We start from the raw sequence: 22,721 nt of genomic DNA on the forward strand, positions 1-22,721 counted from the left end.
ATCAAACCACATTTATTACAGTCTTAAAGGGGCGATCATAAATCTGACTTGGCTAAAACTGACTTTAGCCATATGTGAAAGTGGAGTGAGCTGTCAGAGTCATGATAAATCTGGCCCATTGTGTCTGAGCCTCTGTCTTTCCCCAGAAACTCCCTCTTCTCCTCTCCATAGACTTCTATTGGCAGCATGTAACCTGATCCCTCAGTCAATCTCCTCTCTCCAGATGGATAATAGCTGTGAATTTGGGAGTTCAGGAGGCAGGGGTAGGAACAGAGAAAGAGGAATTTTTCTCTGATAAGCTATATTACAGTTTTTTTTTATATACAGGTATTTGCTGATACTATTGATTTATGCAAAGTTAATTGAAGGTACACTGCCTGTTTAAGCATTAGTTTCCTGGTATAAATGATTGTGTCACTCTTACAGCATCCAGAAGGAAGCGGATTACTAGATTATATGAAGGCTGGGTATAGAAGCAGAAATACCTTGAAATGTGATAACTAAGATGTTTCTTCAAATGGAAAACATGATTGTAGCTCATTCTAAATGACGTTACTATGTTACATGTGACTTACTAGTCATTTAAAGGGAAAGTCCAGTCATTACTTAAAGATACATCAACAGCAATGTACAAACAACAGCAATGAGGGCGACTGAAAATTACAGAATAGACGTATGTAAGTTCCTTATATGACATTAGGTCACAATATGGATTATTTCTGTTATTTTAGCCCATCCTGGACAAATAGTTGCCATTTGGCGATTGTTAACTAGGGCCTCAGAGTAAAAGGTAAAAGGAGGCTGAGCCTGGGACATATGTGTGACAATAAAATATATGTTTGGATAAAATCTGCCACCAATTGCTACAATGTACAAACCAAGCAGCAAAAAACACTATACACGTAAGGCTGGGTACACATCAACGTTTCGTTTTCCGTTCATCTGATTCGCCAAAAGTACAGAATATAAACACAAAAAAAGGTATTTTATGCATCCATTAGGCTACATGCACATGAACGTTGTTTATTTCCGTGTCCGTTCCGTTTTCTTTTGCGAATAGGATGCGGACCCATTTATTCATACTGTCCGTATCAGTATGTCCGTTCCGTAGCCCCGCAAGAAAAATAGAACATGTCCTATTCTTGTCCGTTTTAGGCATTGTTAAAATGGATCTGCAAAAAAAAAAAAAAAAAAAAGGATGGCATACGGATGTCATGCGTTTTTTATTTTTTGCAGATCGCAAAACACATACAGTCGTGTTCATGTAGCCTTATGCTCAGTTATGCACATTTTACATCTGTTTTAGCCATTTCAGTCTGAGAGTTATTATTTTAGACGGAAAAAAAATATTTTGTGGAGGCCTTTTTTCTGTCTAAGGCTGGGTTCACATCCCGTTTTTCCCATCCGTTTAACACTTTAACGTATGCAAAAAATATATACGTTAAATAGATGCCTCAGACTGATGCCATACAGTGGCATCCGTTCACCATACAGTTCCATTGTAAAAAAACAAACAATAAAATATAAAACTTTTTTTACCAGACTGTTTTTGTATCCTTTTTTCCTAACGTATATGTCAGGCTACTTTCACACTAGCATTCGATCGGATCCGTTCTGAACGGATCCGATCATAATAATGCAGACGGAGGCTCCGTTCAGAACGGATCCGTCTGCATTATTTTGGCATATAAAAGCTAAGTGTGAAAATAGCCTCGGACGGATCCGTTCAGACTTTCAATGTAAAGTCAATGGGGGACGGATCCGCTTGAAGATTGAGCCATATTGTGGCATCTTCAAACGGATCCGTCCCCATTGACTTACATTGTAAGTCTGGACGGATGCGCACGCCTCCGCACGGCCAGGCGGACACCCGAACGCTGCAAGCAGCGTTCAGCTGTCCGCCTGTCCGTGCGGAGGCGAGCGGAGCGGAGGCTGAACGCCGCCAGACTGATGCAGTCTGAGCGGATCCGCATCCATTCAGACTGCATCAGGGCTGGACGGAAGCGTTCGGGTCCGCTCGTGAGCCCCTTCAAACGGAGCTCACGAGCGGACAGCCGAACGCTAGTGTGAAAGTAGCCTAAAACGGAAGCATAAAAAGTGATGCAAACCCACACTAAAATAATGGATCTCAGACGGGAATGGCTAAAAGAGATGTAAAATTTGTATAACTGAGCATAATGGAAATTTTAAATATCAAATTTGTGTTTTTTTTTGTTTTCTGTTCTTCTGATGGATCAGATTAACGGAAAACTAAATAGTGATGTGAACACGGCCTAAGGAACGCAGTAAGCAACTGAAGGACATAGATTTTCAGCAACAGAAATCTCTTTGCAGTAGCCCCATATAGAGCCTTTTCACCCAGGAAATCCATGGTCTGAGATCACATCCAGATGATTTCATCATGGTTTTCTCCTGTTAATTATGACATAATCAGAAGATTTGATGTGTTATGTTATATAATAATAGGCTGTAAAATGTTGTGCACTATGATGTCATCACAAGACACATAGCTTTAATTATTAGCTATTCATCCTTGTTAAAAGCCACATGAAAACGCCTTTTATTAGAGCTTGCTTAGCGGTCAATTAAAATCATTTAAAAAAATTACAATAAAAGACAGCGAGCATGAGGATCGTAGATCACAAGGCGGCAGCAGGTTCCCACCTAAAATAATAGCATGTGGAAATAACCACTGTATATGGAATATTGACAGATCAAAAGGGATCTTGATGGATAATAATGAACCCATCCTATCCATCATAGAAGCCGTGATACCAGTGTGAACAGATCCTTAGTGTTAATAGGGAAAGCTGTGGGGTTAGAGTTAAAGGGGTTTTCCGAGAGTTTAATATCGATGACCTATTCTTAGGACATGCACCTTCAGCTTGGCCCAGCATGCATGCTTTTCAGTGGGGAGATGGGAGTAACCCTCTGCCAGATGACTCTGGTGTTGGATAATCTCCAAAAATCCAACATGCCAATCCCCCCCCCCCCCCAGGATCTAGAACTATCAGCCTGCTCTTATTGGGTTCTGCTGACTTTCATTTAATGTGTATATTATGCCTACAGTCCCTTAAAGGGGTTTTCCAGGAGTAGAATATTAATGACCTACAGCTGTGGTGGCTAACCTCCATCTGTAGTAAAACTAGGACTACCAAGATGTATTCTTGCTTGGCTGTTCTCAGAAATCCAAAGAAAGAAATGAATTGAGCATGCTGGAGGTCGTAGTTTTACCACAGCCGGATAGATGGAGGGTTAACCATCACTGACCTACAGTATCCTCAGGACAGTTCATTAATAGCTGATTGCTGGTGGATAGCTGTTTAAAGAGGCCACATCCCTCCGGTGAGGGCCACGGCCTCTTCCTAGGACAGTGACATCATGTTCATAACTCACATGGCCTAGATGCGGGTCAGTCCCATTCAAGTGAATTGACGTGGGCTGCAATACTAAGCGCATACAATGTACGGAGCTGTGCTTTGTATGCTGTGCCTCCACAAACAGCTGCTCAGTTGGTAGTGTCTGCTGTTGGAACCCCATTGATCAGATATTAATGACCTATCCAATGTATAGGTCATCAATGTTCTACTCCCACTAAAGCCCTTTAAGGATCTGTAGGTTCAGTGTTCACATTAGATGAAAGTCAGCAGAACCCAATAAGGGCAGTCTGACAGAGTTACCTACTGGGGTAAAAAGGATCGGCATGTTGGATTTTGTACCCATGGGAGATTATCCAGCACCAGAGTTATCTGGCAGTGGGTTATCCCTCTCTCCCTACTGAAAGGCTTGCATACTAGGTCAAGTTTAAGGTGCATGTTTATTGGACATTGGGGTAGATAGGTGGTGTGTAGTGGTGTACATAACAATGAGAGGACCCACTAGCAAAGGTTAAAATGGCCTCTACATTATGGTGCTGTTTTTTAATCAGAAGTGCCTATTGTTTGTTGTCTTCTCCCCAAACCTTCCACGTCCCATTGTTTTCGAACAACACAGTTCCCAAGAGAGGAAAAGTGATGAGACCAACCTGGGCTGTGCGTCTTCTTTTCCAGGGCCCATAGCATATTCGCTACCTTTACCTAATGTGTATAGCTCCTTTGAGAGTTGATTCTGCCCTTGCCAAGTCTACTCACATGTTCTAAGGGGGAAAGTTATCAATCTTCAGTACCAGAAATGTTGTGGCCAACATGCAGTAAACCCCAATTAAGAAAATGTTTTGACCATTTACACCACACTAGCCACTTTTCAGGAAAGATGCAAGAGGGGATGGGGCCTACACAGCACGACAAATTTACCACCCTATGCGGCACAAACCTGGTGACACACCAGACATCTACGCTACCTGATACAAATCTCATGTCTAGAGCATGGGCCTCCCAAGATGCAACAAAATTATCAATATCATATGAAATACTGGTCTTATTAAATGCGTCCTATGACGGCCAGTGCAAGGTTTATGTCAATAGGGTGTGACTTATGCATTGCTTAGAAATAAGATTATTGTGTAGACCTGACGAACTGATGCCTGCAGCACTATTTCCCTGGCAGAAGTCTGGCATTTATTCCAGAAACAAGCTGGATCCCTTTTTAGTGGGAATCCGGAGGTGCCCGGCTATGCTGATACAGTAACTCCGGTAGTCTGTTCCTTTGCTGGAAGAGACGACTGGAGGAACACTACAGAACGGAGATATGAATGAACCCTGAGATGTGTGGTTTATCAACCCACATTAAATATAACACTGCCCTGACAGACAATAGTATTTCCTGAATTTTATTTGGTCATTCTGATTATCATAGCGGTGCCATAACAAGTCCACTAAGATGCATTAAATGTACAGAAAGGATCATTATAACTCCCAGGTCAATTAACTTTACAAGAGGTCAGACTTCTTCAAGCATATTTTGCAAGGCCTCATGCACATGGTCATTCAAGTTGAATGGGTCCGTGATCTGTCCGCACAGCAAAAAACATAGAACATGTTCATTTTTTTTTGCGGTGCAGAAACACCACGGAAGCACGTGTGCATGAGGCCTAAGGAGGTGATAACTGCTGAGAAAATGCTGGTATACCTGTTTTAGAATTGTAGACATTACCAGGTTACACCAGTTTTTGATGTTGAATATGTCAAAAAAATCTCAAATTATGATGTATGACAACATTGTGACTTTATTTGTGAAAATGTGTGTAGTCTCCACAGAGATAGAATTTTTGTTAAATGTATCAAAGGGGTTCTCCGGGCTTTTAATATTGATGACCTATATCAGATCAATGGGGGTCCGACACCCGGCCCGATCAGCTGTATGAAGGGAAGGCGCACACAGTGTGCACGTGCCATCTCCTGTCTCTCTTCCTGCTCACTGCTGCTATGTCTATGGCAAAGCAGCAGCGAGCAGGAAGACAGACGGGAGACGGCACGTGCACACTGCATGCGCCATCTCCTCTAGCAGATGATCGGCAGGGGTGCCAGGTATCGCACCACCCCAATCTGATATTGATGACCTATCCTGAGGATTGGTCATCAATACTAAAAGCTCAGAGAACCCTTTTAAAGAAATGTTATCCTTTTCTAAGTGATGGCTAATCCTCTGCATAGACAACCACTAGCTGATTGGTGGGGGTCTGACACCCTGCACACCCACCATCAGCTGTCGGGGTGTAGCTCCACCAATGGGAGCAGTGCTGTAGTAATGGCCTCCCTCTAGTACAATGTTGATGGTGCTCTGTAGTTCTGGCACAAGCTTCCAGAGATGAAGCTAGACTTATACAATTGCTTGGCGGGGGGTTCCTGCCTGACCTCGGCTTTATTGAACTCAGGGCCGGCGTTAGGGGGGGCAAACTGGGCAATTGCCCTGGGTCCCCATCACCAAAGGGCCCCCCTTCAGGTGGTCTGCCTCCTATCTTTACAGAAAACAATGCTATGAGGCTCTGGAGTTGGGAGCAGAGGTGAACTGGAATCAGTCTGCACTAGGCGGACAGCAGCTGACTCCTTCCCTCTGCTAGCAGCTGATTTACAGCCTGTGCTCCCGTCATACACCTCCCCCGGCACACACACAGATACCTCAGCCCCTTATTAGGCTACTTTTACAGTAGCGTTTTAGTTTTCCGGTATTGAGATCCATCATAGGGGCTCAATACCCTAAAAAAAAAGCTTCAGGTTTGTCCCCATTCATTGTCAATGGGGACAAAACGTAACTGAACAGAACGGAGTGCTCCAAATTACATTCCGTTCCGTTTAGTTGTGTTCCCATACTGGAGAGCAAACCGCAGCATGTTGTAGTTTGCTTTCCGTCCTGGGATGCGGAGCAAGACGGCATGACCCCCAATGCAAGTCAATGAGGACGGATCAGTTTTCTCTGCCACAATCTGCCACAATAGAAAACGGATCTGTCCTCTATTGACTTTCAATGGAGTTCATGACGGATCCTTCTTTGCTGTGTTAAAGATAATACAAGATGGTTGTATTATCAGTAACAAAGCGTTTTTGCTGAACCCTGCCAGATCCAGTAAAAACGCTAGTGTGAAAGTAGCCTTAGTGATGAAGAGCAGCGTCGGGACAGAGAGGGGTGGGGGAGGAGGTTTTCATCCACTCTCCATCCTGCCAGCTAACTCTCCCTCCAGTTCACCCAGCTATGCTCCATAAAAAGTAATGTATGTAAAGTGAATTTACCGTAATTACAGTATGGCCATACCTTCGTAAATGAGGTTTTTGGTGTGCTTTTATGTAGTTATGTCTGTGTCTATATATATACATACACACACACACTGTATGTATATCCTTATGTATGAGTGTGTGTATTGTAGGAAAGCGCAAGGGGCCGTCATTGGTAATTTTAAGTGTCAGTGGCAGCTAGTGCTGACTGACACTATTGATTATTTAGTGTTGCTGTAAAGCCGATCCAGGCCGGCTCTTACTGGGAGCAGCCAAAGTGCAGGGTGGGTGGCTGTTCCCCACATTCCAGGCCAGAGTTTTGGTTTGGGATAAAAACCCAGCCAGCAGTCTCAGCTGTGTGGACTATCCTCCATCTGATACTGGAGCTTTGCCAGTCTCTGTGCTGGGGCCTGAGAGTTTGGGCCGGGACTAAGGCCTGCTATATTGTTTAGGAAAAAGCACGTGGACTTCTGCTGCACCCAAGGACTTATGTGCTGCAGCCTGGTGTGAACAAACACCAGACTCAAGGTGACTGTTTTTCCTTGATACTGCCTTATGTGTGAATAAAACACTGCACTGTTTAAGTTAAAGATGTTGTCATTGCCTCTGTACTGTGTCTGCAAGCCTGTCTACCAGAGCAAATCCCCACAATATATATATATATGAAAATGTGTCAAAATGTGTGTATATATATATACACAGTGTATAGACACACACTTCTGCCTCTTTGTTCACTTTTTTAAGTGCTCGGTCAGGTGTTGTCCCTCCTCGCTAGCTGAAGACTCAGTAAGGCCTCATGCACACGACCAATCTGTATAGCCGTCCGCAGAACACAGATCTTGGCCATGAGCATGCCATCTTTCTTTTTCCAGTCTAGAGAAAAGAACATGCTCTATTTTTATGTGAGGCCACGGAACGGATGTACGGATGCGGACAGTACATAATGTGCTGTCCGCATCTTTTGTGGCCCCTTTGAAATAAATGGTTCCGCATCCGAACCGCAAAAAATGTGGAATGCATGCAGACCATAGATACTGTCATGTGCATGAGGTCTTATAGAAAGTCTGTGATCCAGTCTTTGTTAGTGAGGAGGGACAGTACAAGGCTGAGCATTTCTGCCTCCTTGTTTAAGAGGGGTCTCAATACCCTGATTTCCAAAATTGGCAGGTCACTAGGAAACATATATAGTGTTTTTAAAAGAGAGTCACACTATATATGTTTGTCTTTCCAACCTGCTTCTTGTTTTTTCACTTAAAAGGTTTACCCGGAAATTTGATATGGATGGTCTATCCTCAGCATAGGTCATCAATATCAGATCAGCGGGGATCCGACTACCGACACCCCCGCTGATCAGATGTTTGAAGAGGCCACGGCGCTCACCAGAGTTCCGGAGAGCACTGCAGTCTCTATATAGCTGACCAAGTACCGTGCCAGACATTAGACAGCAGCGGTGCTTCGTATTGCAGCTCATCTCCTTTCACTTGAATGGGACTGAACTGCAACTAGGCCTTGTGACTGATATACAGTGACATCACTGGCCGCCCCAACAGTTGATCGGCAGGGGTCCTGGAAGATGGACGCCAGCCGGTCTGATATTGATGACCTATCCTAAAGATAGACCATCAATATTGAATCCCCAGATCACATGTTGTTCTTCTGAGCTCCTCTGTAGAACTAGTATCTACACTTTATAGTCACTGTATGGTGGTAACATTGGTCTTTGTGTAGTGATTTTTTATTCAGTAAGACTACGGTAATATTATTCAGTTACTAGTGGTAATGCAAACTGTGGCAAAATAAAAAGGGGGAAAGGCACTTATAGGGTGATATCTATGATAATTTAGGATACAAACTAGATGATTATGTTCATCTTTAGGTGTTGTGCAGTCATAGGCACAACGGTAGTGAAAGGTATGTACTGTAGGTGCCATTGGTCGGTGCTGCCAGTGTCGTTAGGTCCTCAACACAAGGGGTAGCCAACCCTCCGGAGGAAAGTGAATAGTATAAGCAAGGGGGTGCAAACGGTCGACACTGTGCAATGTTCTGACACCTCTGGGTGCAAACACGACCACAATAGGATGGAATAGATTTTTAATTTTTTTATTTTGTTACCATTTTACCAATAAATAAAAATCTATTCCATCCTATTGTGGTTGTGTTTGAACCCAGAGGAGTCAGAGCATTAAAGAGTGTTGATCACCTGCACCCCCTTGCTTATACTATTCAGTAGTGGTAGTGGTTATGATGCCCCATATAGTGGTATTACTGGTAATACTGGCCTTTGTACAGTTTGTTTTGTTCATTTTTAGTGTTGGACGTTGGACTAGATAAACCTTCTTTTTCAATCTTATCAACTACACAACCAATTAATTTATATTTAATCAATTTATAGTAGTAACATTTGGTCCTGTATAGTATTATTTGATCATTACTGTATATACATGACATTCTGCGGATTTCTAAATCCACATGGCAAGTCACTTTGCGAAAGGAACAAAGAAGCAAAATGTACCTGAGATTTGTCTAATCTTTTACACCTTGCTGGTATTGTATTACGCTGCAGTTTCTCCGCACGAGAATCTGCGTGGAAAACCATGCTTATCTGCAATCTGCGCAGGCAGGCGACATATTTCATTTCCCCACTTAGCATTTTGCCCAGGGACACACTTTGTCTAAAACCGGCCCTGACTGAACCGTACTCGCATAATGCCGTGAGGGTAATTCAGTAGATCTGGACTGGTATTGACAGCAATATAAAACGATATAATGCCATGCCCTCGTGTCACAGGAGCAGTGTTCTGCCCGGGAAATACTGCTCTCACAAGGAGCATGTTTCCCAGACTGAAGACCATCATGTGGAATTGTCCTAACATTTCATGTCTAGATCAGATATAAGGTAAGTAATGGGAAACCAGGGCTGAATACAAATGACCGTCATTAGGAGATTAGGAGAAAGTGTGGACGTCATTGCAGTAATCAGAAACATATATAGAAACAAATCTCCATGACCTCAATCAATTTTGAGTCCAACATTCTGTCTTGATTATAATGTCTTAAAGTGGTATTCTGAGATATTTTCTACTGATGACCTATCTTCTGAATAGGTCATCAGTATCTGATCGGTTGGGGTCTGAGAAGGAATTGGTGCTCGCAGTTGCTCCATGGCCTTTTTTCTTCTCACCAAGCACAGCGCCATCCATTTGATAGTGGCTGTGCTTGGTATCGCAGCTCGACCCCATTCACTTCAATGGGGCCGAGCTGCGCCAGGGCCACATGACCGATGACCGTGACGGCACCTGGCCTAGGCTAAGCTGTGAGAAGGAGTGCGAGTGCCTATGCCTTCCCAAACAGCTCCACCAATCAGATACTGATGACCTATCCAGAGGAAAGGTCATCGGTGGAAAAGTCTAAGCCTAAAAAAAAAACTTTCATATATATTCTTTATAGCCCTCAGAGCTGTGACTGCCACCACTAGGGGGAGCACATTGCTTTATTATGGAGTACACCATATACAGCAATCACAAAAGCTCCCCCTTATGGTGATCTGAAAGTTTATAATTTAAGCCCATTTGTATGTAAAGGATTTGGAGCCTTTTTCAGAAACGCTCAGACTGATGTCAAGATATATTAATAGTATAATGAAAAATCATCAGTTCAGACTTATACCTATTTAGGTAAAAACAATACAGATGAACACAAGCTATAGTTCCCTGTTGTCAGCCAATTGGTTATGTATATGCCTTCAGAAAAATCTACCACCTATGTGTAAATGATATTATAGGCAACTGTAGAAGCTGCAATGTTGAAATAACCAGGATTATGAGATGGATTTTTGAAGTTCTAAGAGGAGGACACCCGCGTTTTGCCACCTGCGGCTCCACATTCTCCGCTCTGCTGTCAGCACCCATTTCCATACCTCCTAGACAACAAATCTAGCAGAATCCATGGAGCCGAGCTTGTGACAGGTGAGAACTTTCAGGTTGGATTTTGTGACAAGGACCAAATTACCTTTTCAAAATCTATATTATAATACGTATTACTAAATATCAAATTCACAATCTTAAAGAAGCCGCACATATAAAGTCTAAAGTAAAAAAAAATGCAAATTATGAAATGGCTGCTAGCATAATGCGTATACGTACATAGGCTATCAGGAGAGGCGGGCTGTGTTCTCACAGTGCAGTTCTGTCGCATCTTTTTTTTTTTTAATGAAATATTAGGTTCTACTTCACCTTTCCATGTTTAATGCAGTCATTCGCAGAGAACTCTAGGAAAGCATCCTGGGACAAGGTCGATTACACCCTCAATCGGGGGTGAGCGAATCGAGCTTCGGATCCAAGATCAGAAGTCGATTTCTTCCTAAACTTCGTTTTAATGTTGTACGGAGACCTGTCTCTGTAAAGCATTAAAATGTATTTGATGGTGCGAGGAAAAATTAGTTAAGTCTGATGTCGTGCCAGACTTCAATGAACAACTTCAGGCTTTGATTCTACAACTTTAAAAACCATTTTAAAACAAGAATCTGAAGTTGGCTTCCCTACCGGCTGGTAACTTGGTATTGAAGCCGACTTCAGATTCCTCACATGACTTTGAACTTAAACTTTGATGCAGAGCTTGTTGGAAATGTTGCTGTTCAAGAAACACTAGGTAATAGTGACCACAATATAATCACAGGTATTTTTCGTTTTATAAGACGCAATTTTCCCCCAAAAAAGTGAGGGGGAAATGTCTGTGCGTCTTATAAAATTAATACTAGTGAGCGCTTCCATTATGGAAGCGCTCACTAGTATGTATTAGGAGTGGGGAGTGAAGCGCCGCAAGCACAGGTAATACTTACCCTGCCTGGTCTGCTCCGCAGCTCCTCTTCAGCTGTCGCACTCCCATCTTCCCGGCCTGTGCTGCACTGTCCTGACCCCGTACAGCGTCAGGACGTAGTGCGCGCACTATGACCTTACGCTGCACGCAGTCATGTGTATCACAGGCCGGAAGATGGGAGTCTGATGGGCTGATCTGAGGTCTGGGTATTCTGATGGGCTGATCTGAGGTCTTAATGGGGGTACTGATGGGCTAATCTGGGTTCTGATGAGCTAATCTGAGGTCTGATAAGGGTCTGATGGGCTAATCTGAGGTCTGATAACGGTATTATGGGCTAATCTGAGGTCTGATAAGGCTCTGAGTGGGCTGATATGAGGTCTCATGGGGTTTTGAGTGGGCTGATATGAGGTCTGCTAAAAAATATTTTTTATTATTTTCCTACTCTAAAAGCTGGGGTGCGTCTTATCATCACGTGCGTTTTATAAAGCGAAAAATACAGTATATTTCCCCTAAACTATAAGAAGCAAACTCTGTCAGGCAGAGCAAAGACACTAAATTTCTAAAAGGCTAATTTCCCTGGGTTGAGATCAGCAGTTCAGGGCATAGACTGGGAGCAGCTACTGTCAGATAATAATACTGAGTATAAATGGGAGAGCTTCAAATCCACATTGAGTAATTGCGCTTTTTTTTTTATTCCTTTAGGTAACAAGCATAAATGGCTAAGATTAAACCCCCCATGGCTTACAGCTACTGTAAAAAGGGCAATAAAAGACAAAAAAAGGGCATTTAAAAAATACAAATATGAGGGGTCAGCTGGTGCGTTTGAAGATTACAGAGGGCTTAAAAAAATCTGTAAAAAAGGGATAAAATTAGCAAAAATACAAAACTAACAGCAGGTAGCAAAAGAGAGCAAAACAAGGAAGAGTTACTAAATGTTTTTTTTTTAGCTCTGTATATACAGAAGAGAAAGGAGCTGATATCTGTGGTGCTGGGGCTGTTAGTACATCCAGTGATATACTCAATTGGCTAACTGTAGATATGGTCCAAGAGAAGTTAAATAGGGTAAATGTGAACAAAACTCCAGGTCCAGATGGATTACACCCAAGAGTGCTTAAAGAGCTGGGTTCAGTCATTGCTGTGCCCCTGTTTATAATTTTTAAAGATTCTCTAGGGACTGGTACAGTGCCAAGTGATTGGCGCAAGGTAAATGTGGTGCCCATATTCAAAAAAAGGTCAAGGTCCTTCACGGGTGATTATAGACCAGTCAGTTATAGACCGGTTAGTTAGTGGGAAAAATGTTTGAAGGACTCTTAAGGGACTATATACAGGAGTATGTGACTGTAAATAATATTATAAGTGATAACCAACATGGGTTTACCAAGGACAGAAGTTGTCAGACGAACCTGATTAGTTTTTTTGAGGAGGTGAGTAGTAGCCTGGACAGAGGGGCGGCTGTGGAGGTAGTGTTTCTGGATTTTGCAAAGGCTTTTGAGTTATAAGTGGTGTACCCCAAGGTTCATTGCTGGACCCTTTATTATTTAATTTATTTATTAATGATATTGAGGACAGGATTAACAGCACCATTTCTATTTTTGCAGATGACACTAAGCTGTGTAGTACTGTACAGTCTATGGAAGATGTCCATATACTACAAGCTGACTTGAACACTCTAAATGATTGGGCATCAACTTGGCAAATAAGGTTCAATGTGGACAAATGTAAAGTTATGCATCTTGGTAGTAATAATCTCTGTGCTTCATATGTCCTAGGTGATGTAGCACTGGGAGAGTCACTTATAGAGAAGGATTTGGGTGTCCTTGTGGATGGTAGATTAAATTACAGCATACAATGTCAATCAGCTGCTTCTAAGGCCACCAGGATATTGCCATGCATTAAACGAGGCATGGACTTGCGGGGCAGGGATGTAATACTACCACTTTACAAAGCGTTGGTGCGGCCTCATCTGGAATATGCAGTCCAGTTCTGGGCACTAGAACATAGAAAGGATGCTCTGCAGCTGGAAGAATGTACAGAGGAGAGCGACTAAACTGATAAGGGGCCTGGAGGGTCCTAGTTATGAAGAAAGATTAAAAGAATTGAATTTATTTTGTCTTAAGAAAAGACGTCTAAGGGGGGGACATGATTAACCTATATAAATGGGCCATACAAAAAATATGGTGAAAAACTGTTGTAAAATGCCCTCAAAAGACAAGGGGGCGCTGCCTCCGATTGGAGAGGAAAAAGTTCAGTCTCCAGAAGTGTCAAAGCTTCTTTACTGTGAGAACTGTGAAGCTGTGGAATAGACTTCCTCAGGACGTGGTCACAGCAGAAACAGTGGACAGTTTTAAAGAGGGTTTAGATAAGGGATGCTTAATCCGCGGCCCTCAAGCTGTTGTAAAACTACAACTCCCACAATGCCCTTCTGTAGGATGATAGCTGTAGGCTGTCAGGGAATGATGGGAGTTGTAGTTTTGCAACACCTGGAGGGCCGCAGGTTGAGCATGCCTGGGTTAGATGAATTGTTAAAAGTAAACAACATTAATGCTTATGAAAACGTGTATCTGAGTCTCAATTCTTTCTGGGATTTGCATCCCCACCTATCCCTTGGTTGAAGTTGATGGACTTATGTCTTTTTTCAACCGTATTAACTATGTAACCATGTTAAAGGGGTTGTCTCACTTCAGCAAATGGTATTTATCATGTAGATAAAGTTAATACCAGGCACTTACTAATGTATTGTGATTGTCCATATTGCTTCCTTTGCTGGCTGGATTCATTTTTCTATTACATTATACACTGCTTGTTTCCATGGTTATGACCACCCTACAATCCATCAGCAGTGGTCGTGCTTGCACACTATAGGAAAAAGCGTCAGCCTCTCTGTTTGCTGGGACTGTGCACATAGGCCGATGCTTTTTGGTATATTGTGCAAGACAGCCACCAAAGGAAGCAATATGGACAATCACAATACATTAGTGCCTTGTATTAACTTTCTCTACATGATAAATGCCACTTGCTGAAGTTAGACTTTTAATTAATTTTACCTCCTCGCAGCACATACATTTTAATGCTGTACGGAAACAGGTCTGTACAGCATTAAAACGATTTAGGAATGAATCAGCAAAGCTCGGTTTGCTCACCCCTAATTGTCATTTCTAGCAGCAGGGTCATGGACACTGTTGCATTACAGCATCGTTGCCAACTGTCACAAATTTGCAGGGACTGTCCCTGGTTTTCAGAGACAGTCCAAGCAAATTCAGGCTGTCCTGGGCCAAAAATGGGTAAGGCCAGCGATAACTCTATCCATTAACGGGCATTTCCGGGTGAAGTTGGATGTTCCCTTGGGCGGGATTTTCAATGTATGTTACAGCTCAGTTCCGTGTGGAGCCCTACTACTGCTCCCATAGAGGTGCCCACAGAAATGGCGTTTTCCTTTCATCTTTTAAAAATGCAACCATCGCACCCTTCCTTAAGCAGCCATCCCTTCACCTATCCTCTTTGTTCTTCCTTCACTCTATCACACTGTCTCAAAACAACATGTCCACCCTAAACTGTCCCTGCACCTCTGATCGACCATTTGCTCCTGTTAGAAGCTCTCTCATCCCTCCACATCAGAGTCATGGTCCTTTCCTTGATCTCTTCATACCTTGCCAACTGAACATACGAGGGTAGATTTATAAAAATTGGTGTAAAGTAGAACTGGCTTAGTTAGCCCGTAGCAACCAATAAGATTCCATCTTTCATTTTCCAATAGAGCTCTGAAAAATGAAATATGGAATCTGATTGGTTGCTGTGGGCTGCTAAGCCAGCCCTACTTTACACCAATTTTGATAAATCTCCCACTCACACACTAAATACATCACTCAACCTCCTCCATTCAGACACACGGCACCTGCACTAAACCTAATCCTAACAGTACAAGTACAGATGGCAGGGGCAGTGTATTGAAATGGAGGAGGCTGAGTGATGTGTCTGGTCACATGACCCTCAGCAGCCATCTTATGGACAGGACCTCTAGGTGGACAGCACAGAAGATTTGCCCTGAGGACAGTTATCAAATATATCAAACAGCACAGAATATCACGAAAGACTTTTCTTAGTTAGTGCCATATACAGTGTCTTCATATACACAGTCTTCAGACCCTTTCACTTTTTCACATTTTTTTGCGGCCTTGTGCTAAAATAAAAATAGTTAATGTTATATTGGGCAGACTAGTTGGGCCAAATGGTTCCTATCTGCTGACACATTCTATGTTTCTATGTTTTTCCCCATCATTCTGCCCTCAGTACCCTATAATAAGAACGTGAGAATAGAAATCTTCTAACTTATTGAAAAGAAAAAAATAGAATCTTACATTCAGACCCTTTTACTCAGGACTTAGGTCCAGAGCACTCTGGATCAGATTCTCATCAAGAATATCGCTGTACTTTGCTCTATTAAGCTTTCCTTCAACTCTGAGCTGTCTCCCTATCCCAGGCTCTGAAAAACACTCCTACAGCATGATCCTGCTACCACCATGCTTGACTGTAGGGATGATATTGGGCAGATGATGGGCAGTGCCTGGTTAACTCCTAACATAATGCTTAGACCAGAAATTCATTTTTCTCACAATCTGAGAGGCACTTTTTTGAAAACGTTCATGTGTCTTTTACTGAGCAGAGGCCTCTTTCTGTCCGCTCTGCCATAAAGCCCAGATTGGTGGAGTGCTGCAGTAATGGTTGACCTTCTGGAAGTTTCTCCAAACGGCACACAGGATCTTTCGAGCTCCGCTAGAGTGACAATTGCATTCCTGGTCGCGTCTTTTACCAAGGCCCTTTTCCCCAATTAATTAGTTTGGAACGGCCAGCTCTAGGAAGAATCATGGTTGTTTCAAACTTCTTCTTCAATTTAAGGCTTATGGAGGCCACTGTGCTCTTGGAAACATTCAGTGCAGCAGAATTTTTTTGTACCCTTCTCCAAATCTGTGCCTTCGCACAATCCAATATCTGATCTCTACAGGCAGTTCTGTCCTCCTCAGTTTGTTTTTTGTTCTGATATGCATTGCCAGCTGTGAGATGTTATATAGACGGAGTGTGTCTTTTCAAATTGTGTCCAATCAACTGAATTTACCTCAAGTGGACTCAAGTCAAGGTGTAGAAACATCTTAAAGATGATCAAGAGAAATGGCAGGCCTCCAGAGGTAATTTACAAGTGTCATAGCAAAGGGTCTGAATACTTATGTTTTGCAAACATTTCGAAATTCTGTTTTCACTTTGTCACTATGGGGTATTGAGTGCAGAATGATAAAATGTAAAGAAAGTGAAAAGGGCTGAAGACTTTCCGAATGCACTCTAGTCATCTTACATACACAGAAAGTAGCCCACCCCTCTTTGTACACATATGCAGAATCCCTTTAATTAAGGGATAGACTAGACAGTGAAAGTCAGTGCTGCGTATCAGCAAATCTGCCAGTTTTGGCCAGTGGGGACATACCCTTTAGCTCCAAACCAGACCACACCAGACCACAGCAAACCAGACACGTATTTTCTTTTTGTGTCATTCCGTTTTTTTTGCAGACCGTATGCGGAACCATTCATTTCAATAGGTCCGCCAAAAAAAGGAAAGTTACTCCGTGTGCATTCCGTTTCTTTATGTCCGTATTTCCGTTCCGCTAAAAGATAGAACTTGTCCTATTATTGTCTGCATTACGGACAAGGATATGACTGTTCTATTAGGGGCCAGCTGTTCCGTTCCGCAAAATATGGAATGCACACAGACATTATCCATATTTTTTGTGGATACGTTTTTTGCGGACCGCAAAATACATACGTATATGTGCAAGAGGCCTTAGGAAGGTCCCTGCTCTGTTAAACCCACAATAAAGCCTGGATTGGACAGGCAGATCATCAAGATTGTCAAGAAGGACGCGTTCCCTCCTGGTAATAGCGTGCTAACTAGCGGAGGAGACTGCTACTATTACATGCAGCGATTTCTTCCGCAGCCTGGCGCATTCGCTATGCCATCGCTAGGCCCCATACTGTCTAGTGGTTTGCCGGCGGCAGATTGCTATTAGACAGCACGATCTTCCGCCGGAAAGACAGATTTTTAAACAAGCTTAAAAATCTGAATTGACTGATGAACGCGTGTTTGCTCGTTCATCCGGTAATTGGCGGCAGTATTTGCGATTATTGGCTGATAGTGTCATACCGGTTTATTTCAGCCTCATTTTGTTTGTTTCTTTTGTTTGTTTTTTCATTTCTGACAAAACTCAGTGAAAGAAAACCAAGCACCTCACTTCTACCGCCGCGTCCATGTTCAGGACTTTTTCCTGCAGTTTTGAAGCCAAAGCCAGAAATGGATTTATAAAGAGGAGAAGGCGCAGGCTTTCCTGTATGTGTGTCCTCCATTTAGGATCCTTTCCTGGCTTTGGCTTCGCAAACTGCATAAAAAAAACCTCAGTTGAATCCTGGCCCAAGGGGAAAAAAAGTTAATTTCTAAGGCCCCTTTCACACGGGCGAGTATTCCGCAGTATTGACGTGAACGCATTGCACCCGCACTGAATCCGGACCCATTCACTTCAATGGGGCTGTGCACATGAGCGGTGTTTTTCACGCAGCACTTGTGCGTTGCGTGAAAATCACAGCATGTTCTATATTCAGGCCCCATAGAAATGAATGGGGCTGTGTGAAAATCGCATAGCATCCGCAAGCAAGTGCGTATGTGGTGCGATTTTCACTCAAGGTTGCTAGGAGATGATAGGGATGAGCAACCCCGGAACCCCATTAAAGTCTATTCACTGTATTATTTTCCCTTCTAACACGGTTATAAGGGAAAATAATAGCGTTCCTAATACAGGTCCTTCTATTTTCGTTCAGCAGGACCTGCGCTGACGTCACTGGTGAGCGCGATGACGTCATCCAAAGTCCTTTTGCAGGTCAAGTGGATGAGGTGAGTTTATTTTATTTTTTTAACCCCTCAATGGACATTTTAGTTGGAATTCTGTATTAAGAATGCTATTATTTTCCCTTATAACCATGTTATAAGGGAGAATAATAAAACGAACAGCACACCTAACCCAAACCCGAACTTCAGTGAAGAAGTCTCCGGGTTCGGGTCTGGGTACCACATTCAGGTTCGGGTCTGGGTACCACATTCAGGTTCGGGTCTGGGTACCACATTCAGGTTCGGGTCTGGGTACCACATTCAGGTTCGGGTCTGGGTACCACATTCAGGTTCGGGTCTGGGTACCACATTCAGGTTCGGGTCTGGGTACCACATTCAGGTTCGGGTCTGGGTACCACATTCAGGTTCGGGTCTGGGTACCACATTCAGGTTTTTATCAGACGTGTGCAAAACGCATTGCACTCACGCGGAAAAAACTGAACGGAACGCAATCACAGACAAAACTGACTGAAATTGCGTGCCTACTCGCGCGGGTTTGCCGCAATGCACCCGGACAAAATCTGTGACGCCCGTGTGAAAGAGGCCTAATTCATTTGTGAGACGTATAAATTCCTCTCCACAAATGTAGCAGAGTAGAATTTGTCACAGAACAGTTGTGGCACTGTATTGAGTCAGTACTAGGTAAACGTCAATTCACAAATCTTGCAAATGGCAAACTCGGCTCTACTACGTCTCTACTCACAATGTCCATATTGTTACCGTGCCAACCTTTACTGGCTTTTATCTACAAAACCTGCTGTTGTTTGCCTTCAGTCACATTGTACAATGATTTATGTTCCTGCTTCTGGCTGTAACAGGCAGCTAAATATAAAACGGACATTTACAACCGTATCACCCAGAATATTCAGAACAGTTCAGCAGAGCGTCCGGCAGAGCGAACCCCAACTGGTGGCCGCAATTAATATGACGGTATATGTCGTCTCTGTGGTGATACAGGTCCACCGCAGACGCCAAATATCTCGCCATTTCTTATTAGTTTCTACTCCTCGCATAATATTTCTGCTGAAGGTCCATTCACACAGCGGTGTCTTTTTTAGACCTTCTGTGAGCTTCTAGGTTGGTGCTGGTCCACGATTTCTTTGGATTGCGGACCAATTGAAGTCAATGGGGTTTTTGCGGATGCGCGGCTTGTGGTCCGCAAAACGGACACTATTTTATACCTTTCTATTATTTACAATAACTATACAATAGCATAAAAAGTAATAAAATGGTATATAAAATGGTATATTCAAGTGCAGCAGCGTTGAGCTGTGCTTTTACATAGGACTGCAGGTAAACCTATTGCATTATCTTAAAGGGGTATTCCGGTTGTAGCATGTTATCCCCTACCCACCGATCTCGAGAAGGGGTACCCTGTACACCGCCATGCATTTCAGGGGTGCCCATTGGGTTATGAGGTCGGGCAGTTCTCAGATCAGTGGAGGTTCTACTGCTCGATCTAATAGTTATCTCCTATCCACGGGACAACTTACTTCACCCGGAATACTCCTGTACTGACGTTTTTCCACCACTAATAAACACTGTAGACACCTCTTGCGTTTTTTTTTTGTCAATATAATGTTTTGATTTTTTTCTAGCGCAGTTTTTTTTTTACAAAACCGATGTGTGGGTGGCATTTTTTTTAGCAGGAATTGTAAAAAATGCCGAAAAATTTCAACATGCAACGAGCCAAAAAACATCACCAGTTAGAGAAAAACACCAGTAGACAAAAAAACACTTATCAATCCTGAATTTTATATTTTCTATAGACCTTCAGCTAAAATCTGGAGCCGGCGCTATTACCGTAAAATCTGCCACAACCTCAAGTTTTAGTGCAAGAAACGCCACTAAAAAACTTGTCTCAAAATCCAGTACCTACCTCTGTTTTCCGTCTAACACACGAGTTACAGACTAGCTAAATGCCGAGTTCAGCTCTGCTACATCTTCCAGTAAGGTCTTGCATGCAGTAACAGGTGTGTCAGTACTCACAGCCCAGGTACTACAGAAAGTAGAGGGGGTTCTTACTTGTCCTCTCCTGGTGCATGGGGTGGTGAGGTCCTCTTCTGTGTAGGCTCCATAGTTTTCAGCCTGTCATCTGGATTTGAATGTGAAATGAGTCTGACTTGCTGGAGCAGCCTGCAGTTTGCATGACCTCTCTTAATGAGGGACGGGAGCTGGTGACACTGAGAATTAAGGGATCACGTGACAAGACATGGAAATAAATTCTTCTACTTCCTAGACCTACACTGAGTAACTCTTCACCTGCAGGGCGAGGGAGATTTAACTACTGCCGGTCTGGCAGGGAGCTGGGCGTCTGTGGTGGCAGGAGACAGGACAGGTGAGAGTAAGGGCTCGTGCACACCTGCAGTAGGAAACTCGGGGAAGTTCTGTCACTGAAAAACTTGACTTTTTCCCCTCCGTTTGCTTCACTGTTTTCTGCAATTCTTTTAAAGAAGTTGTCCCACGAAAAATATTCAGCATCTTTAAAACCAGCAACTTTTGTAGCTATATCTAATAAAAATGTAGTATACTCACTGAGTTATTCGATAAAAACTATCAGTATAGCACCACCTGCTGGTTTTTTATTTCTCTGTCCACCTCAGTAATATAAGCTAGAGTGGTCACACATGCTCAGTTTCATCCTTCAACTGCCACCACCTGTATCTACTGTTTAAAGCTGTGACAGTTACAGGGAGAGATCTGAATCAGAAAGCACATGTGAAAGGACATCCCCTGTGAGCAGTGACAGGGAGAGAGCTGCAGCAGAAAGGACAGGCCCTAAAGAAAGGACATCGCCTGTGAGCAGTGACAGGGAGAGAGCTGCAGCAGAAAGGACAGGCCCTAAATAAAGGACACTCCCCTGAGAAATGACACACCTTCTGAGCTGTGACAGGGTGAGAGCTGCAACAGAAAGGACACACCCATGAGAAAGGACACACCTTCTGAGCTGTGACAAGGCGAGAGCTGCAACAGAAAGGACACACCCCTGAGAAATGACACACCTTCTGAGCTGTGACAGGGCGAGAGCTGCAACAGAAAGGACACACCCCTGAGAAAGGACACACCTCCTGAGCTGTGACAGGGCGAGAGCTGCAACAGAAAGGACACACCTCCTGAGTAGTGACAGGGCGAGAGCTGCAACAGAAAGGACAGGCACTAAAGAAAGGACACTCCCCTGAGAAATGACACACCTTCTGAGCTGTGACAGGGTGAGAGCTGCAACAGAAAGGACAGGCACTAAAGAAAGGACACTCCCCTGAGAAATGACACACCTTCTGAGCTGTGACAGGGTGAGAGCTGCAACAGAAAGGACACACCCCTGAGAAAGGACACACCTCCTGAGCTGTGACAGGGCGAGAGCTGCAACAGAAAGGACACACCCCTGAGAAATGACACACATTCTGAGCTGTGACAGGGCGAGAGCTGCAACAGAAAGGACACACCCCTGAGAAAGGACACGCCTCCTGAGCTGTGACAGGGCGAGAGCTGCAACAGAAAGGACACACCCCTGAGAAAGGACACACACCCTGAGCTGTGACAGGGCGAGAGCTGCAACAGAAAGGATACACCCCTGAGAAAGGACACACACCCTGAGCTGTGACAGGGCGAGAGCTGCAACAGAAAGGACACACCCCTGAGAAATGACACACCTTCTGAGCTGTGACAGGGTGAGAGCTGCAACAGAAAGGACACGCCCCTGAGAAAGGACACACCTCCTGAGCTGTGACAGGGCGAGAGCTGCAACAGAAAGGACACACCCCTGAGAAAGGACACACCTCCTGAGCTGTGACAGGGCGAGAGCTGCAACAGAAAGGACACACCCCTGAGAAAGGACACACACCCTGAGCTGTGACAGGGCGAGAGCTGCAACAGAAAGGATACACCCCTGAGAAAGGACACACCCTGAGCTGTGACAGGGCGAGAGCTGCAACAGAAAGGATACACCCCTGAGAAATGACACACCTCCTGAGCTGTGAAAGAAAGAGAGCTTAAGCAGAAAGTAGAGGCCCAATGCCCCCTGAGAAAGGACACACACCCTGAGAAAGGACATGCCCCCTGAACTGTGACAGGGAAAGAACTGCAGCAGAAAGGACATGCTCCCTGAGAAAAGACACACCCACCTGAGCTGTGACAGGGAAAGAACTGCAGCAGAAAGGACATTCTACTTGAGAAAGGACAGTTCCCCCCCCCCCCTCCCTGCCCCAAGCTGTCAGCTTAAATAAGTCTAGCAGAGCAATTAGAGCAGTGGATGTGGAGATCTCTGGATCCATGGGAGGTACAGGGCTGGTTCTATCTTTTGTTAGAAAGAGATTGTCATGTACTATATGATGTCTGAT

General features: G+C 43.8%; 1 protein-coding gene across 2 annotated transcripts in view; it reads right to left on the minus strand.

Annotated features, from left to right (window-relative positions):
• LOC122931118 overlaps window positions 1-20,557 on the minus strand; it is a 77,562-nt gene extending 57,005 nt beyond the window's left edge. The window contains exon 1 of one of the 2 annotated variants that reach the window (XM_044285111.1): window positions 20,410-20,557. The gene's annotated coding sequence lies outside the window, so the exon portion shown is untranslated. Of the gene's footprint in view, window positions 1-20,263; window positions 20,385-20,409 lie in introns of those variants that run through there. The other variant, XM_044285196.1, reaches the window with a different exon arrangement.
• Window positions 20,558-22,721: the final 2,164 nt, after the last annotated feature.

Source organism: Bufo gargarizans, chromosome 1 (assembly GCF_014858855.1).
Source record: "Bufo gargarizans isolate SCDJY-AF-19 chromosome 1, ASM1485885v1, whole genome shotgun sequence".
Classification (NCBI taxonomy): Eukaryota; Metazoa; Chordata; class Amphibia; order Anura; family Bufonidae; genus Bufo; species Bufo gargarizans.